The 16,947-nt window shown below is 41.7% G+C and overlaps 1 long non-coding RNA gene and 1 pseudogene across 2 annotated transcripts in view; both read right to left on the minus strand.

Annotated features, from left to right (window-relative positions):
- The window catches only part of LOC116275299, an 82,609-nt gene that overhangs the window by 26,195 nt on the left and 39,467 nt on the right, over window positions 1-16,947 (minus strand). The gene's annotated exons all lie outside the window — the stretch shown is intronic.
- LOC100997665 lies at window positions 9,262-10,845 on the minus strand (annotated as a pseudogene). The gene has a single exon (XR_004184310.1). The product of XR_004184310.1 is annotated as a ubiquitin-conjugating enzyme E2 E3 pseudogene (transcript).

Below are 16,947 nucleotides of genomic sequence, written 5' to 3' on the forward strand. Positions count from 1 at the left end.
TATGTCATCCATTCTTAATCATAAATTACCTTCATAAAATAAAACTCGTAATATCACATTTAATCATTCTTCTTTTGTTCTATGTAAAAGCATGTATCTGATCTCTTAAACTTTACAAAGTAAAAGGATGTTCTTAATATTTCCCAAAACGATGAAAGTGCTGTATCTTCTTTTCTCATGGCTAATAAAGCATTTAAAGTTCACATATCCAAATCAGATGGCTTATTGAAAGGAAATAGGGTTTAATATAGAAATGGAGAGTTTCTTTGAAATATGCCATAGGGGCCTCTGTCCTAGTCTATGAAGATTCAAAAATGTTTTTCATCACATACATCATGTAAGATCCAGTTTTGGTTTTAACCTTTTTTTTTTTTTTTTTTGAGACAGGGTTTAAACTCTGTCATCTAGGCTGTAGTGCAGTGCTGTGATTGTAGCTCATTGCAGTCTCAAACTCCTGTGCTCAAGAGGTCCTCAACACCTCCGCCTGGACTATAGGTGTGTATCACTAGCACGCCCAGCTAATTCTGGTTTGGTTGTTTGTTTGTTTGTTTTTGTAGAGACAGGGGTCTCACTCTGTTGGCCAGGCTAATCTCAAACTCCTGGCCTCAAGCAATCCTCCTTCCTTGGCCTTTCAAAGTGCTGGGATTACAGATTACAGGTATGAGTCATCATACCCAGGCTTCGTCCCTTTTTGTTTGCAGAGGAGGAGGGTAATGTTTTCTAGAATCCAATAGTGGCTGTTGCTTTGGTTTCATCAATAAAATTTTCCTTTCTCTATGACACTGTCATATTCCTCCTCCTCCCTCTACTCATCTTCTTTTTTTTTCTCCTCATCCTCCTCCTACTTCTCATATTCTTTTTCCTTCTTTAGTATTCTTTACTCTTGAACAGAACTTAAAGGAAAAAATAAAATAAAAGAGGAATAACTGAACATAAAGTCTTATATAGCTTATACTGTAAAGATTTATGGAATCAAATACATAGTTATACACTGAACCTACCTAAATTGGAAGAGTTCCAGTTTAGTTGACAGTCTAATTTAAGTTAAACCAAAAGGCTATTAGAGCAAAGAGGGAGGATTTTAAGAGGTTAGTAAATTATTAAGCCAAAAAATATTTCAAATATATAAATGGGTAGTAGGCAAATCCATAGTGACAGAAAGTACTTTAGTGGTTGCCAGGGACTGGGGGAAGCACAGTGGGGAGTGACTGCTAATGGATACATGGTTTCTTTTTGGGGGTGATGAAAATGTTCTGGTAACTAAGTGCAACTCTTCATGTATTGCTTTCCCTAATACTCCTGTGGGTCCTAGGATATTCTGAAAGAAAAATCTAAATTTCCATCATCCACCCTAAATAGGTTGAGTTACATCACCCAGGTGGGGTTGTGAGAGGTAAGCTGGAAAGAAGTATTCCGAGGAACAGAGAGCCAAAAATAATCCCAAGCTGAAAACGCTGCCTCACCACCCCCATGTACGGCTCATTCTAATCATATAGACGATCATCAGTTCATCCTACTCTAAAGATTCAAGAATTTAAACTTATCTCCTCAAAGAAAACTGCAAAAATCAAAGACAAGCTTGAGTAAACAATTAAGGTGTTTATTGGTTTATGAACTAGAAATTCAAAAGGTAGGGTGTGCTTTAGGGTTGGTTTGATGCAGGAGTTCAATGATTTTATCAAAGACTTAATTTTTCCTCTCTCAGCTTTTCCTTCTACAGTGTGAGCTTATTCCAAGGTTTACAACCTTCATGATGCCACAGTGGTTACAATGGTTCCAAGCTTACACAGACATATAAAAGCATACAGACAAGAGAGAACATGTCTTTCAGTTGTACTCTCAGAAGAGCCAAGAAACACTTTTCCCAAAAATTCCTTTATCCATAACTCACTGGCCTGTCTGGAGACAAGAGTCCGTTTCTGACAGAGAAATGCTAACCTAACTGGTTAGATTAGAGAACCCAGGCCTCAACCAATCACTGCATCAAGGGAGATGGGCTTACTGAGATTGGCTTTCGTCAATCACAGTCCATTTCTGGTGATCAACTGATTTCAAAGCGTATCAGCAGGGGAGACCCAGATGAAAATTTAAGTACTCTTAGACAGGGAAAAGGAAGTAATAGCTGCTGGAAAGACAAACAACATTCACTATAATTTTTCTGGCCAATCAATGAAAATATACCTAGTAAAGTAGATAAAGTGAAGTAGGAGGTACAGTAACAACTTTTTTTTTTTTCCTCCAGCAATGGAATGTTAGAGCTAAATGAAATCCTAAAATGTACCCAAGGCTGGGAGCAGTGGCTCACGCCTATAATCCCAGCACTTTCAGAGGCCGAGGCTGTCGGATCACGAGGTCAGGAGATGGAGACCATCCTGGCTAATATGGTGAAACCCTGTCTCTACTAAAAATACAAAAAAATTAGCTGAGCATGGTGGCGGATGCCTGTAGTCCCAGCTACTTGGGAGGCTGAAGCAGGAGAATGGCGTGAACCCAGGAAATGGAGGTTGCAGTGAGTCGAGACCGTGCCACTACAGTACAGCTTGGGTGACAGAGTGAGATTTCATCTCAAAAAAGAAAAAGAAAAAAATGTGCCCAATCTGAACTCCTCATTTTATAGATGAAGAATCTGGGACTCTGGTTCATTGATTTGGCCATGTTTACAAAGTCTAAATCACCTATTTGCTAATCACTTAGTCATTTATCAGCAATTATTTATCAAGCACTTACTATTTGCCAGGTACCTCTTTTTTTTTTTTTTTTTTTTTTTTGAGACGGAGTCTAGCGCTGTGTCACCCAGGCTGGAGTGCAGTGGTGCGATCTCGGCTCACTGCAAGCTCCGCCTCCCAGGTTCACGCCATTCTCCTGCCTCAGCCTCCGAGTAGCTGGGACTACAGGCGCCCGCCACCACGCCCGGCTAGTTTTTTGTATTTTTAGTAGAGACGGGGTTTCACCATGTTAGCCAGGATGGTCTCGATCTCCTGACCTCGTGATCCACCCGCCTCGGCCTCCCAAAGTGCTGGGATTACAGGCTTGAGCCACCGCGCCCGGCCTGCCAGGTACCTCTTTAGTCACTGGAGATACAGGAGGGAATAAAACAAAGCAAAACTGTGCCTTCATGTAGTTCACATTTTAATGGGGGCCTTTCCCCTAAAGTCATTGCTCCCACTCACTCTTTACAACAACTCTGTCTCCTCTCAGCGCTAGGCATCCACAACCTGTGCTCCTTCCTTTTGCTGCTACCCAGCTCTCAGATGCAGCTGATGCCATGGGTTTCAGAGACCTGAAAAGCCCCACTGGCCTCCAGGTGAACAATGATTACCTGACTGACCAGAGCTGCAACAAGGGGTATGTGCCATCACAAGCAGATGTGACAGTAATTGAAGCAGTCTCTAGTCCATTGTTTGGCAACTTGTGTCATGCTCTACATTGGTATAATTACATCAAGACTTACGAAAAGGAAAAAGCCAGCCTAGCAGGAATGAAGAAAGCTTTGGGCAAGTATGGTCCTGCTAATGTGGAAGGTACTAGAGGAAGTGGAGCTACAGATAGTGAAGATGACGATGACATTTATCTATTTGGATTTGATGAGGGGGAGGAAAGTAAAGAATCAAAGAGGCGGCTGGGCGCGGTGGCTCAAGCCTGTAATCCCAGCACTTTGGGAGGCCGAGACGGGCGGATCACGAGGTCAGGAGATCAAGACCATCCTGGCTAACACGGTGAAACCCCGTCTCTACTGAAAAATACAAAAAACTAGCCGGGCGAGGTGGCGGGCGCCTGTAGTCCCAGCTACTCGGGAGGCTGAGGCAGGAGAATGGCGTGAACCCAGGAGGCGGAGCTTGCAGTGAGCTGAGATGGGGCCACTGCACTCCAGCCTGGGTGACAGAGCGAGACTCCGTCTCAAAAAAAAAAAAAAAAAAAAGAATCAAAGAGGCAAAGGGAAGAATACCCTGCATAGTATGAATCAAAGAAAGCCAAAAAAAAAAAAACCTGCCCCTGTTGCCATCTTTCATCTCACTAGATGTGAAACCTTGTGTTAATGAGACAGATATGGCAAAATTAGAGGAGAGTCATTGAAAAGTCAAAAAACAATAGATTTTGGCATGGATGTGGTGAAAAGGAAACACACATTGCTGGTGGGAATGTAAATAAGTACAACCTCTATGGAAAACAGTACAGAGATTCTTTAAAGAACTAAAAGTAAATTTACCATTTGGTCCAGCAATTCCACCACTTGTTATCTACCCAAAGGAAAAGAAGTCATTATATGAAAAAAAAAATTATACACATATTTTTATAGCAACACAATTACAATTCACAAATGCAAAGATGTGGAACCAACCTAAGTGCCCACTGACTAATGAGTGGATAAAGAAAATGTGGGATATATGTATATACACCATGGAACACTACTCAACCATAAAAAGGAATGAATGTCTTTTGCAGCAACTTGGATGAAGCTGCTGGCCATTATTCTAAGTGAAGTAACTCAGGAGTGAAAAACCCAAAAACCATATGTTCTCACTTATAAGTGGAAGCTAAGCTATGAGTATGCAAAGGCATACAAAGTGATGTAATGGACTTTGAGACTCAGAAGGGGACGGCGCTAGGAATAAAACTACATATTAAGACAATATACGCTATTTGGGTGATGGGTGCACTAAAATCTCAAAATTCACAACTATATAATTCATGCATGCAACAAAAAACCACTTGTACCCCAAAAGCTTTTTGTTTTATTTTGTTTTGTTTTGTTTTGTTCTGCAACAGAGTCTCGCTCTGTTGCCCAGGCTGGAGTGCAGTGGTGCAATCTCGGCTCACTGCAACCTCCAGCTCCTGGGTTCAAGTGATTCTCCCACCTCAGCCTCCCGAGTAGCTGGGGCTACAGGCGCATGCCACCAGGCCCAGCTAATTTTTTGTATTTTTTTAGTAGAGACGGGGTTTCACCATGTTAGCCAGGATGGTCTGAATCTCCTGACCTCGTGATTCGCCTGCCTCAGCTTCCCAAAGTGCTGGGATTACAGGCATGAGCCACCGCGCCCAGCCCCAAAAGCTATTAAAATAAAATTTTTTTAAAAAATTAGAGAAGTGAGTCAGAAGAATTAAAGCAGACCGCTTAGTCTGGGGCTCCTCTCTACTAGTTCCAGTGGGATATGGAATTTTAAAACTTCAAATGTCATGTTGAAGATGATAAAGTTGGAATAGATATGCGGTAGGAGCAGATCACTGCTTTGAGAACTACATGCAATCCATGGATATGGCTGCGTTCAACAAGATCTCAAATCCATCCTCGATCATTGCACTTAAATAAAAGCTAGAAAGATTAATTAATTAGTTAACTTAGTAAAAATAAAACAACCTCAGGCAAAGGAAGTGAAAATTTTCATTATCTTCTATTTCTGATTATCTACGAAATCTTTGTCTTCTGGCATGTTTATTCTGAATAATGGTCATTTAGATATACTATAAGATATAGTCATTCAACATGACTCCATCCTTTAAATTCTCAGCCTTCTTTTCCCCTCACTTTGCCTTATTTATACTTGACATATTATTTCTTTATTTTTTTTTATTTAAGTGTATATTTTATCTTCCCCTCCCACACATATATATACACATGTTGGATGTAAGCTTCATGAGAACCTGAACTTTTAGTTCAAATTTCTATATTCCCAACACCTAGATCATAGGACAATTCCTGGAACATGGTAGGCAGCCAAAAAATATTTATTGAATAAGTAAATCAAGTCTTCCTTCCACCCGGATCCCTTCATTAGAGTAAAATACTCACTGAGTTTAATCTAATAATCTTGTTGCCTAAGGTTGAAGAACTTTAGGTACTATCCAAAAAGGTTTATGGGACAGGCACAGTAGCTCACGCCTATAATCCCAACACTCTGGGAGGCCAAGGGATGGATTGCTTCAGGCCAGGAGTTTGAGATCAGCCTGGGCGGCATAGCAAGATTACATTTCTACTAAAAATACAAAAATTAGCCAGGCATGGTGGTGCACGCCTGTGGTCCCAGCTTCACAGGAGAAGGCACAAGAATCGCTTGAACCCAGGAGGCAGAGGTTTCAGTGAGCCGAAATCACACACTGCACTCTAGCCTGGGTGACAGAGAGAGACACTGTCTCAAAAAATAATAATAATAATTAATAAATATTTTTGAAGAACAAAAACGAAAAGATTAATGGACTAGAGTAAAACAAGAATGGTAAGTTGTTATTACCTAAGGTATGACCCCAAAGATGCCCTACAACACTGACAGAAGGAACATAAGCAAAGTTAATCTATATGGAACCTGCCCTGAGAGCCCCCCCAAAGAAAACAAAACATGTCAGTTTTCCAGGGCTGTTTCAACCAGACTAGTTGCATAGACTAGGTGACTTAAACAACAGAAATTGATTTTCTCACACTTCTGAAGGTATGATTCTTAGTGTCTGATCTAAAATCCATTCACTCTATTCTTTCTTTTTTTTGGAGACAGAGTCTCACTGTGTCACCCAGGCTGCAGTGCAGTGGCATGTTCTTGGCTCACTGCAACCTCCACCTTCTGGGTTCAAGCGACTCTCCTGTCTCAGCCTTCTGAGTAGCTGGGACTACAGGCATGTGCCACCATGCCCTGCTAACTTTTGTATTTTTAGTAGAGATGGAGTTTTACCACGTTGGTCAGGCTGGTCTGAAACTCCTGGCCTCAAGTGATCTGCCTACCTTGGCTTCCCAATGTGCTGGGATTACAGGCATGAGCCACCATGCCCAACCTATTCTTTCAGCAAATATTCTTTGACCACTTACTGCATGTCAGGCACTGTTCTCAGTACTAAGACTATAGAGTTAAACAAGACAGCTATGCATCTGCATTGGGAATGCTTTCAGCAGCCACTAACAGAATAGGCAATTAAAAGTAGCTAAACCATAGGGACATTCAGTGTTTACCTAGCAGAAATTTAGAGAGCGTCAACCCCTAGATCAGCTTCTCTAAAATGTAACCATAAGTCCAGGTTCTGTCTTCTCTGTGTCTTTAGCATGCTGGCTTGTGTCTTTATTCTTTTCACCTCATTGTTCCATGGCTGTCATAGCTCTAAATACCTCATGGATTTCAAACTAGGGAGAAGTGGAAAAGGAAGCTTTTTTCTTTTTCTTTTCTTTTTTTTTTTTTTTTTTTTTGAGACAGTGTCTCACTTTGTCACTCAGGCTGGAATGTAGTGGCAGGATCTGGGCTCACTGAAACCTCTGCTGCCTGGGTTCAAGCAATTCTCCTGCCTCAGCCTCCCAAGTAGCTGGGATTACAGGCATGCACCACCAAGCCCGGCTAATTTTTCTGTGTGTTTTTAGTAGAGACAAGGTTTCACCATGTTGACCAGACTGGTCTTGAACTCCTTACCTCAAGTGATCCACCTGCCTTGGCCGCCCAAAATGCTGGGATTAAAGGCGTGAGCCACTGTGCCCGGCCAGAAGCTCTTTTCTTACTGTTTTCTGCATTAATCTTCTAGAACTGCCATGACAAAATGCCACAGACTGGGTGGCATGTCAGCAGGGTTGGTTTATTCTAACGGCTTTCCCATGGCTTATAGATGGCCATCTTCTCCCTGTGCCTTCACATAGTCTTCCTTCTGTATCTCTGTCCAAATTTTCTCTTCCTTTTTTTTTTTTTTTTTTTTTGTAAGATGGGGGCTCACTCTGTCATCTACTCTGAGAATCTTTAAAGAGATATCTCCAGTAGTCACATTCTGAGGTACTAGGGGTCAGCACTAATGAATTTGAGGGAGTACATTTCAGCCCATAACATACAATCAACTAGGTTTCCGAGTTAAAAAAATAAAACATACAAAATTAGCCAGTCATGCGGGCGAGCACCTGTAGTCCTAGCTACTCAGGAGGCTGAGGTGGGAGGATTGCTTGAGCCCAGGAGCTAGGGGTTACAGTGAGCTCTGATGGCACCACTGCACTCCAGCCTAGGCAACAGAGTAAGACTTTGTCTCAAAACAAAACAGAAAACTGATTCATGCACCACCGACCCATCCTAAAACAAATGAGCATCAAAAATCCGAGCAGACTCAATGGCTCATGCCTGTAATCCCAGCACTTTGGGAGGCCAAGGAGCGCAGATCACCTGAGGTCAGGAGTTCAAGACCAGCCTGGCTAACATAGCAAAACCCATCAAAACCCTGTCTCTACTAAAAATAAAAAAATAATTTAAAAATAGCCGAGTGTGGTGCCACACGCCTGTAGTCCCAGCTACTCAGGAGACTGAGGCAGGAGAGTCACTTGAACCTGGGAAGTGGAGGTTGCAGTGAGCCAAAATAGCGCCACGACACTCCAGCTTAAGCAACAGAGCCAGACTCCATCTCAAAAAAAAAAAAAAAAGAGACAAAAGAAATCCCAGAAGACTACCCAGATGTAAAGACCAATTGACAGCGTTTAAGTAAAGATGTAGCAGACAAAAAATCTAGAGAGCTTTACAAGAGTGCTTTGTCTTTTGCCAGTGGACAGGTTCAATCTAGTTTCAGACTGGCACTGCAGTCCCCCATTCTAGACCAAGGTACATATTAAAAGATGATTTACTACGCAAGAGAATATACCCAAAGTATTATACTGGCTCTGACGTGAATAACTTCTGGACCAGTTGTGTCAGTAATACCTACTATTATTGAGAGGAATCAAAGTAGCAAGGTCCTTAGTAAGGAAGCCCTAAATTTGTTTCAGTATGTTAGAACCAAGGTGCTAAGTTAATGTGTCAGAGGCGGACACCCTGTATTTTTCCCCAGTGAAAGCTGCAAGTTTTGAAAGAAAGATTTAGGTTTACTCTGTGCATTTTATCCACTTTGTCTTGTTACTTAAAGACACTACTCGTTTTTTGTAATTGTGTTTCCTTTTTTTAATTTTTAAGTTCAGGGGTACATGCAGGTTTGTTATATAGGTAAACTTGTGTCATGGGGGGTTGTACAGATTATTTCATCACCCAGGTATTAAGGCTAGTACCCATTAGTTATTTTTCCTGATCCTCTCCCTCCTCCCACCCTCCGCTCTCCAGTAGGCCCCAGTGTGTGTTGTTCCCCTCTATGTGTTCATGTCTTCTCATTATTTAGCTTCCATTTACAAGTGAGAACATGTGGTATTTGGTTTTCTGTTCCTGCATTAGTTTGCTAAGGATAATGGCCTCTGGCTCCATCCATGTCCCTGCAAAGGTCATGATCTCATTCTTTTATATGGCTGCATAGTGTTCCGTGGTGATATGTACCACATTTTCTTTCTTTCTTTTATTTTTTTTTTCCTTCAGGAGCATGTTTATTGTGTTTGAGATGATACATCAGGTGCTCTCTGAGCTACAAAGGGTAAAAGGAAATCCTCTCATTACAAACTGACAAAGGTAAAAGGTAAAACATTTTTCACGACAGCATGAACCACCTACTCAGAAATAGATCTGTGTTTAATACAAATGACATAATTCCTAGTCATCTACAGCTACTTTTATAACTTCATACAGATAATGAATTAGGCTAAAATGCACTATAATATATGGTAGACTTCAGGACCAGTAAGTATCCTTAGTAAATCACAAAATACATTTTGATATCCCAAAGAAGCAAGACTTGCAAGTAGGCGTTTCAAACATAACTAATCTACAGCTACGAAGTCCTACTCTTGATAGCATTTACCTTTTTGGGGAGTCTCCAAGGCTCCAAAGGATAAAAGCAGAGTAGAATCAGTATAACATATACACAGAAGTCTGTATTTTGAAGGCTATAAAGATTTGCAGCACAGTAAGAAGCCTTCAGCTCCTTCACACTGCATACAAACGATGTGAATTTTGTTGCGTATCTCTAGGTCCACTGTCTGGCTACCCTGTCGTGTTCTGCTCGGTGGTTAAATACTGAGTGGCTATGCTTCCAATCAGAGGATCCGCAGGGTTGCAGTCTGTCAAAAGGGAATAAACAGACAGCAAAACCTTTGAAATAGTCAAAGCGGGACTCCAGTTGTCTTTAGGATGTCCAGACAGATGACTCCCTGACTGTTGATGTTGCAGTGATAGATTCCGGTGCGGAAAGTAACCTTTGGTAGCTTAAATGGATAATCTGTTGAAAATGTGATATCCAGAAAAAACACACCACCTTCATAGACAGAACCCAGCGGACCAAGTATAGTTCATCTCCATTCATAAATGTTAGCTCCTTTAGGCCCAGCACTGCAGTTAGGAGGAGGATCAAGGGTTATTTCAGCTAGCTCTTCTGAATTCTTTTAGCACTAGTGGATAACTTAGCAGTGGTTTTGCTGGAGAGTTTGGTGTTTTTCTTCTGCTGGGAGGCAGAAGGTTTTCTTTCCTCTTGTTCTTCAGGCTCTAGAGAGGCTGGGTCTCGCTGGTCCGCATCTGAACTGCCACTGCTGGTGCTGGGGCTCTCATCATCGGACCTTTGCCTATCACTGGACATCTTGGTGAAGTTATCTGTTGGAAAACTCGGCCGCCCGCCCGACCCGCTCATGCGCCGCTACGGTGTGGAGGAGGGAGATAGATAAAAACCCTTCCTTAAGGAAATGGAGGCAGCCGTGCGGGGGAGGGGGCGGAAGGAGAAGGAGGGAAAAAAAGAAGCTGAGGAGGCTCTGGCCTGGGAGTGTGGAACTTTGAAAGTCCCACATTTTCTTTATCCAGTCTGTCTTTGATGGGCATTTAAATTGGTTTCATGTCTTTGCTATTGTGAATAGTGCTGCAATGAATATATGTGTACATGTGTCTTTGTAATACAGCGATTTATATTCCTTTGAGCATATAGTCATGGTCAAAACCATTTGATTGCTGGGTCAAATGGTGTTTCTGGTTCTAGATTCTTGAGGAATAGCCTCACTGTCTTCCACAATAGTTGAACTAATTTACACTCCCACCAGCAGTGTATAAGCATTCCTTTTTCTCCATGACCTCTCAGCATCTGTTATTTTCAGAATGTGAACAGATTAAAATTGTGTTTCTTTTTCTTTTTTTGAGATGGAGTCTCACTCTGTCACCCAGGCTGGAGTGCAATGGCACGATCTCGGCTCACTGCAACCTCTGGCTCCCGGGTTCAAGTGATTCTCCTGCCTCAGCCTCCCAGTAACTGGGACTACGGGCACGCAACACCACGCCCAGCTATTTTTTGTATTTTTAGTAGAGATGGGGTTTCACCATGTTGGCCCAGCTGCTCTCAAACTCCTGACCTCAGGTGATCCGCCTGTTTCAGCCTCCCAAAGTGCTGGGATTACAGGTGTGAGCCACCACACCCAGCCGAACATTGTTTATAGAAGTTGATCAGGATCTCCTAATCAAAATAGTAACTTTGGTGATGGATGAGTGAGGGGGAAATGCTCCTTAAGACAGCAGGAAGGCAATTATTCACAAAACTAATAAATTTGTACCGAAGACATTTATGAGTTTTAAAGTACTCATACACACATTAACCTAAATATCATTAATACTTTTACTAATATCTCTCACATGACTATGGACTCTCCTACAAAGTAGAAAACATAGGTAAGAATGGGATTTTGCCTTTCAGGTAAGGAACTCGTGATCAACATTTTTTTGGAGGTGAACATCCTACCTGTCAAGCAGCCAAACAGATCCTGAACAGCAGTCACACAACAGCTGCTAGGTCAGTTTGCCAAACTTCCACAGATTCAGTCAGTAGGGAGACAATGAGCCCAGATGGATTTGTTCAGTTTATTACATATATTATACATGGCACGGTCAACAGCACGAGCTTCATGTGCACGTTGATTCCCCCAGCCCCGAAGTCCCAGGGCAAAGATGCAGGGGTAGTCCCAGGGCAAAGATGCAGGGGTAGTCCCAGGCAGATGCTGCACACACAGTGGGTTTGTGTAACAGCTAACCCAGTCTTTCAAAGGAGCTGCAGTAATATCCACTCATCCACCACTGTAGCAAGAGACATTGCCTTTATTTTCTTCTTTTTTTTTTGAGACAGAGTCTCACTCCATTGCCGCGGCTGCAGTGCAGTGGCGTGATTATGGCTCACGGCAGCCTCGACCTCCCTAGGCTCCGGTGATCCTCCCACCTCAGTTATTGTATGTTTATTTTATTACTGTTATTGTTATTATTATTACTATTTGAGACAGAGCCTTGCTCTGTTACCCAGGCTGGAGTGCAGTAGTGCAATCTCAGCTCACTACAACTTCCACCTCCTGGGTTCCAGCGATTCTCCTGCTTCAGCCTCGTGAGTAGCTGGGACTACAGGCATGAGCCACCACACCCGGCTAATTTTTGTATTTTTAGTAGAGATGGGATTTCACCACGTTGGCCAGGCTGGTCTCAAACTCTTGACTTCAAGTGATCCACCTGTCTCGGCTTCCCAAAGTGCTGGGATTACAGGTGTGAGCCACTGTGCCTGGCCTGTTTTTGTATTTTTAATAGAGATGGGGTTTCACCACATTTCCCAGACTAGTCTCGAACTCTTGGGCTCAAGAGATCCACCCACCTTGGCCTCCTAAAGTGCTGGGATTATAGGCGTGAGCCACCACACCCAGCCTGTCTTTATTATCTTGATCAGGAAACAAATCTGCTTTCTGACACAGAAAGAGATATTATCTTTATCACCTGGACTATCTCCAAGGAGGGAGGGAAACTAGCTTTATTAACCTGGAGTGTAAGTCACTCTGCTCCCTGCCCTACAGCAAACTTTGCAAATATTCTCTAACAAAGTTGTCAATGCTTTTTGCTTGGAAGACATCCAAAAATGCCAAAATTATCTTTCAACACTACTCTTTAATATTTTTTGCTTGATAACTCAAAAGCTAACCTGAATGTTAAGAGAACTCAAACTTGTCTTCTTGCATGGGCTTCAGAAGACGGAAAACTGAACACAGACTTCAGAGTTTTTCAGTGGTGTAAATCCTCAAAATCCTGCATGGAGCCTCACAAGAAATAAAACAAGGCTGAGCATGGTGGCTCATGCCTGTAATCCCAACACTTTGGGAGGCCGAGGTGGGTAGATCACCTGAGGCCAGGAGTTTGAGACCAGCCTGGCAAACATGGTGAAACCCCATCTCTACTAAAAATACAAAATTTAGCCTGGCATGGTAGTGGGCACCTGTAATCCCAGCTACTGGCTGAGGCAGGAGAGTTGCTTGAACCCAAGAGGTGGAGGTTGCAGTCAGCTGAGATCACACCACTGCACTCCAACCTGGGAAACAGAGCAAGACTCCGTCTCAAAGAAAAAAAAAAAAAAGAAAAATCTACTAGCTTTGAAGGCATTGAATTTTATAAACTCTAAATACTTTCATAATCCTAAAATTGTGTGATCAGCTAACCAATAATGCACATCAGGGAAGCTTTTCCATATTAATAATATCCAACTGCTTTTCTGACAAGATAAACTCACAGTCACAAATATCCCAAGCAGAGACTAATTTCTCCTTAGTCTGGAAGCTTGATCTTGAGAAGATTCACCTTTTATCAAAAAATGATAATACCTACTACTGTGTTAAGTGCTCTAGATATATTATGTCATTTAGCTTAATCCTCATAACTACTTTATTAGTTAAGTACTATTCTTTTGCAAGTGAGAAAAGAGAAGTTCAGGCTGCTAGGTAATTTGCCCAGCATTTCACAGGTAGTAAGAGGCAGAGCTCAGGTTGATTGATCCCCATTCCTGGACTCCTCACAACTCTGCTCCATACCTTGATGAGGAGGAAGCCATTGTCATCACCTTTTCCTGCCTTCCTTTCAGCTTTTTTCATGAAGGGAAATTCATCTCTTCATTTTCTTTGACCAATAAGCCCCCTACAGCTTTCTTTTCCCAATAATTGTCTGGAAAAATATGAGAATATCTGGAATTAGAGGTGTGAGTTTTCATTTTATTACTCAAAAACAGTGTCTTCTGCAATTAAAAAAAGCAACTGATAGCCGGGTGTGGTGGCAGGTGCCTGTAATCCCAGCTACTTGGGAGGCTGAGGCACAAGAATAGCTTAAACTCAGGAGTCAGAGGTTGCAGTGAGCCGAGATCACGCCACTGCACTCCAGCCTGGGCAACAAAGCAAGACTCCGTCTCAGAGAAATATAAAATAAAGTTTACCAGAAAAAGAAAAAAAAAAAAAGCAAGTGAATTGGTAGAATAAATTCCAAGAGTATTAGTATTAAATCTTAAGAAAATTTTGAACATACCAAATAATGTTTATTTTAAATTGATCACAGAAGCTTTTCGGAAAGTCACTTGAAAATGAATTCTGTCCTCCAATTTTAAACTGGCAATCCATAACAAATAAATATAGCAGATACCAAAGTAGGTAAAATAATACTGAATTTTTGCTAAGGATCATGAAAAAAATTGATATACTACTGAGCAAAAATGCTTAATTTTGTATTCTTTTTAAAATATAACCATTTTAGATATGGGAAATGGGCCATAAAAATCATAGAACACTTTAACTAAGCTAAATGAGTATTTTTGCTGTACAAAATTCATGTAATTTATCCAAAAAATACATAATGCAAAAGAGGTAAGAGTAGTATTTATCATACAATTTAAATTTCTGCTGGAAGTAATCTAAATAGCCTGGAATAAGATTTCCTTTTAATTCAAAAGCTACTTAAGTCTGTATTTTATTTTATTTTATTTATTTATTTATTTATTTATTTATTTATTTATTTATTCTTTGGAGACAGGGTCTCACTCTGTTACCTAGGCTGGAGTGCAGTGGTGTGATCTCAGCTCACCACAACCTTCACCTCCCAGGCTCAAGCAATTCTCATGCCTCAACCTCCCAAGTAGCTGAGATTACAGGTGTGCACCACCACTACCCAGCTAATTTTTGTATTTTTAGTAGAGATGGGTTTTTATCTTGTTGGCCAGGCTGGTCTCAAACTCCTGACCTCAAATGATCTACCCACCTCAGCCTCCCAAAGTGCTTAGGATGGCAGCCGTGAGCTGCCACACCTGGCCTGGATTTTATTTATTTATTTATTTATTATTTTGAGATAGAGTCTCGCTCTGTCACCCAGGCTGGAGTGCAATGGCACAATCTTGGCCCACTGCAGCTTCCACCTCCTGGGTTCAAGTGATTCTCCTGGCTCTGCCTCCCAAGGAGTAACTGGGATTACAGACGCTTGCCTCCATGCCCAACTAATTTATGTATTTTTAGTAGACACAGGGTTTTACCATGTTAGCCAGACTGGTCTCAAACTCCCAACCTCAGGTGATTCACCTGCCTCAGCCCTCCAAAGTGCTGATTACAGGCGTGAGCTACTGCACCTGGCGCCTGTATTTTATTTTTAAAATATAGAAATAATTGAGAAAATGCTATCTATTTTAAATAAAATGGCATTTCATTGAATTTACTCTATTACATAGGAAAAGAAAATACTCAAACACATGTGCAAGAGATTCAATTATAAACTAAACTATTTGGTTTGAAGTCTTTACACTGGCGCCAGAAGAGTACACTGCCTTTGTCCTTCTTCCAGTTATATGACAATTTTGTATCTCTTCCTGACTGTTTTCAGGTCATATGTGTAAGGTTGAGAATAGATGGGTAACAGCAGAAACATTAAGAGGATTAGTTTCTAAATAACAATGTATGATACCTACCTCCATAAGTGAGTGGATCCTCTCTTGGACAGACTGCCAACAGATGACGCCAACCTTATGATGACCAATCAAGCAAAAAACGCAAGGAAAGAAATTTCTTCCCTCCAGTCATTGAGCCTAAACTTAACCTTACCCTAACCAGAATTAGGAATTTTGCTACATGACATGGAGTGCATTAGCCAGAGTTGTCCAAAGAAACAGATCCAAAAGGTATCTATTTTATTTTATTTTTATTTATTATTATTATTATTATTGAGACAGAGTCTCATTCTGTTTCCCAGGCTGGAGTGCAGTGGTGCAATTTCAGCTCACTGCAACCTCTGTCTCCCAGGCTCTAGCGATTCTCCTGCTGCCTCAGCCTCCCAAGTAGCTGGGATTACAGGCATGTGCCACCACACCTGGCTACCAAAAGGGTATCTATAGATGCACAGAAAGAGATTCACCAGGAGGGATTGGCTGACATGCTTACAGAGGCTGAGAAGTCTCATGATCTATCTGCAAGCTGGATGCACAGGAAAGCTGGTGCTTAAGTCCCATGCCAAGCCCAAAGCCCTGGGACCAACGGGAGCCAATGGTGTAAGTCCCAGCTCAAGTATGAAAAAGTGCGGATATCCAAGGGCAGGAAAAGACAGACACCCCACTCAAGAAGAGGCAATGAATTCATCCTTCCTCAACCCTTTTTTTTTTATTAGGGCTCCCAACAGGTTGATGCCTGCCCACAGTGGTGAGGGTGGATCTTTTTTACTCAGTCTACTGATCCCAATGTTAATCTCTTCTGAAACTACCCTCATGGACACATTCAGAAATAATATTTTACCAACTATCTGGCCCTTTCCCAGGGCAGAGTTAACCAGCACCTTTCTCTTCTCTATGGTGAACAAGCTGATGGGGTGGCCCTGACTGAAAGCTGAGAGGTCACCAGGACCCCAGATCTTCCAGAACTTTAACCTGGAGTGTAAGTCAGTCTGCTCCCTGCCCTAAAGCAATGTTTTTTGCTTGGAAGACATCAAAAATGCCAAAATTGGCATTTATCACTACTTCGGGGCTGGGCACTTAGGAGGTCAGCCATCCAGTTCTAGCAATTCCTACCTAACCTGGGAGACCCTAGGTCTTTTCCTCAAAACACACCAAAACCAAATTCTAAAGGAGATCCAAAGGTGATCAGTAAAATCCTTCAAAATCCTCCCAAACCCTCCATGGAAAAACAAACTAGAGAACTGTTTCTCTTTTTCAATCCAATTTAGGCCAGTTATAATGAAATATGAATAGGCAGAAGACATAGAAGAAGATTAAAGAGTCGTTTAAAATGTAATAAATAATCAATAACTTCCTGGGTATGGTACAGGGATGTCTTTCTAATTGCAATAGATGGGTTTCTGG

The sequence above is a fragment of the Papio anubis genome, chromosome 6 (genome assembly GCF_008728515.1).
Source record: "Papio anubis isolate 15944 chromosome 6, Panubis1.0, whole genome shotgun sequence".
Classification (NCBI taxonomy): Eukaryota; Metazoa; Chordata; class Mammalia; order Primates; family Cercopithecidae; genus Papio; species Papio anubis.